General features: G+C 45.9%; 1 long non-coding RNA gene across 1 annotated transcript; it reads right to left on the bottom strand.

Annotated features, from left to right (window-relative positions):
* Positions 1-347: 347 nt before the first annotated feature.
* Positions 348-1,704, bottom strand: LOC147343285 (uncharacterized). The gene is made up of 3 exons (XR_015156705.1): positions 1,559-1,704; positions 680-863; positions 348-548 (listed from the first exon to the last, which is right to left on the bottom strand). It is a non-coding gene; the product is annotated as an uncharacterized LOC147343285 (long non-coding RNA).
* Positions 1,705-3,329: the final 1,625 nt, after the last annotated feature.

Here is a 3,329-nt window from a genome sequence, read left to right as displayed (position 1 = left end):
TGGCTGTTCCTCAGTCTCTCTGGCTGCTCTGCACATATGATCCCAGGGATAGATTGGAGAAACCTGTTTTTTCTCTTCTCTTTGTCTCCTGTCCTCCATCTCATCTCTTACTTCGATGGTCTGAGTTTCTACTGAAACCAGAGTAGTCTGAGGTCGTACTGAGACAGGAGTTGTTTGGACCTCCCTGCGGGCAGTTTGAATCTCAGTTTGGATTTCCAGGTACGGGGGGCAAAGTAAGAGGACAGGAGGGAGCTGAAGGTTTCACGCCCAAATCTATACCCTTAGGACATAAGTAGGGCGTATTTCGCAGAGAGAAAAAGGGCAACACATATCCCTTGTTCCTTACAGAACCGGTCTAATTGTAGAACAGTATTATACTTAAGAGACCCTCCAACTGGCCACCGTTCGCCGTCCTCCAATGGATACCGTGGCCATGCAGTATCACATAGGAAGACCAGGTGTGTCTTCTTTAAGCCCTGGGGATCAAATCTATCCCAGTTTTCCAGGATACAGTTCAAAGGAGTGAGGCTGGAATTGTTAGCTCCCATCTGTAAGAGAGAAAAAAAGCGACCAGCGCCATTTTTCTACCGGAGGCGTCCCTCCCTGCTCTAGATGGGGGTGTAGACAGACGTTACACCAAAAGCTTTTCCTTCCTGGTCGGACTTAGCCTGTCCCTTACCGATGCAGGCGCAGTCCGCGTCCATCCCGCTTCTACCACCGAGATGGGGTGGGGATGTACCAGGGGTAGACTTGATAGCATCCCTTCTTGACGTCCAGCTCTTCACCTTTAACCTTGCTTGCCTCTGAAGCCACCCGGGGTGCAATCAGAGTAACCTTCCGGAATGCCTCCCACGCTAAGACCGCTGGGGAAAACATTTGTCACCTGAGTGCCTGTGCACGACCCTGAGTATTTCCTGACCACAATAAGACCGACACAAACATAAAACTGAAATGTTCTTTCCAAGCATCACCACACCAGTATAACAGCCTCCTCTGACCCACTAAGAGCCGGCGTTACCAAAGAAAAAAAACCCATTGCAGTCCCTATCTGAGTAACCTTTAACCTCAGAGATGTTCTTGGAGCTAGAGCTCCATCTAGCTTCTGAACTTCCGATTCTTAGGCGCTTTCTTGACTACCAATCCAAGTCTGGGACCTAAGCCTTAGTATACAATAACAGTATAGATCACAAGTCCCTTGAAAGTCTATAATCCAATAGATTAGGTTAGTACTTCTAATTCCCAAAGAGTTATGAAATGGTCAAAGAGACCGAAAAGTTTGACCGAGAAAGGAGAGTTCATTCCACATGCTTTGCCCATTTCTGGTCCGTTCCCGAAGGAGACATTGGGTGGCTCTTGGCATTGGCAGGTTGGTATAACCCCCCGACAGGTTTCTGCCATAAGCCATATGAGATCACCGTGGAACCGCAGAGCAGGGCTTCTTACTTGCTTCACTCAGGGCATGCCATTCATTCACACAAGCACACCATAGAGTTAGTAAAGCACAGCAGAAAACGTGTTCGCTAAGAGAACAAAGAACTAAAGCTCCAAGCATCCTTACCTTGTCCTGAAGGATCCCGGACGAGCCCCCAAAATGAAAGGTTGTTGTTGAATCAAGCGAAGACACCGGGATTCTTGGCCCCCATAGGAGAAGAATTCAATCTGGGGCCAGAGACGAGGCTTGATCGCTCAGAGCTTTTGTGTAATTAAGTTTTATTAAAGTATAAAGGAGATAGAGAAAGCTTCTGACATAGGCATCAGAAGGGGGCAGAAAGAGTACCCGCTTGCTAGTGTTAACAATGAAGTTATATAATCCAAAGAATGTCTGGAGGTTGTAAAGACCTCATCAGACCTACTCCCATAATGTACATTTTAAGATAACACTGTCCTCAGGCTGGATACATCCTTGTAAAGACCAGGTCTACTCCCATAATTTACATTTTAAGATAACAGAAGGCTTAATCCAGAGACTGTCCTTGGGCAGGATACATTATTGTTATATAATCCTAAGGGCCTGGCGTGCTGCAATTCATGGGGTCGCAAAGAGTCAGGACACGACTGAGAGACTGATCTGATGTGATCTGAATCCTAAGGAATGTGGAGAAATAAAAAAAGTTTGTCCTTCCTTCCTCCTTGAGAATTCCAGACCCCTCTCTCCTTGGGAACCCCTAGACTTCTTATCAACCTGCCTAGGAACTGACTTTCTCAAGGGTGAACTGCAGATTTTGAGGAGAAAGTTCTCCTCCTATTAGGATGTGGGGGGTCCTTGGAGGAAGGATCCAAATCTAGATTGAGGCAAAGAAAGTGATATTAAAGATGGTCTTAGGAGCCAGTGGGCATGACTGCTCGGGGTCTGATAGGAAGATAGAGTTGCAGGGGTGGAAAAAGAGTTTCTATCACCCCAGGGTCCTGCCTCTCTGAGCACATGGTCTGGGAATGTGGCTGACCTGACATAAAGTGCCAGTGGCCTTTTGGAGCTCCCATTGGAATGCCGGTGCTGGGAGGGTGAGAGCCCTGCTGGCTTGTTTTCTGTTGTGTCCCCAGAGCCCAGCCCAGAGACTGGCACCTGGTGAGTCCTTCTCAAATTATTGAATAAATGAGAGTATTACTTGAGGAAATAGTGTAATGCCACATGATCACAAATTCAGTTTTTTTTTTTTTTTTTTAATTTAAGGACTTGCATTTTATAATCACAATAGCATGTAGATTTATCTGGAATATTTTTGGGTGAACATGTGTAGGCTAGTTCCAGAGGCCACCCTACTTACAAAAGGTTCGGTCTCAAAGGCTGTCTGTAGGTCTCTTTGTCCAAAATGGGATGACACAAGCAACAGTGGCGGTGGAGATGATGCATTTTTGCTGATATTAACATGTAACAAATTTGGTGTTCTTACCACATACCAGCATTCACGCTGGTGCTTTATATGTGTTACTTCCTCCAACCCAACAACAGTCAGAAGGCGCTGTAATAACACCCATTTTACAGCTAAGAAAACTGAAGCTCAGGGAGGTAAGTGGTGCAGCCACTTATCTGCTGGTAAGCCCACAGGGTCAGAATTGGAATAGCAGCAGCTAGTCTGGAGACTTAATCACTACACACTGCTTTCGTTTATCATTTCAGTTTCTGAACTGAAAAGCTGTGATGGAATATTTCCCATTTTGATTTGTTTATTGGCCATGCTTGGTGCTCAGATGGGGCCTGTGTGTAGATACAGTTTGTCCTAGCTTAACCCCCAAAACACAGTCCTTGTGGCTGTTTATTCATTTGCAATCCAACATGTGAAGCAAACTTATCTACAAGTCCATTAGAATGGAACTTCCCCCAACCTGGG

This window comes from Bos grunniens, chromosome 28 (genome assembly GCF_055505025.1).
Source record: "Bos grunniens cultivar Pamir isolate PY7600 chromosome 28, Bosgru_T2T1.0, whole genome shotgun sequence".
Classification (NCBI taxonomy): domain Eukaryota; kingdom Metazoa; phylum Chordata; class Mammalia; order Artiodactyla; family Bovidae; genus Bos; species Bos grunniens.
The sequence above is the reverse complement of the archived record's forward strand: the minus strand, read 5'-3'. Positions and strand labels throughout refer to the sequence as shown.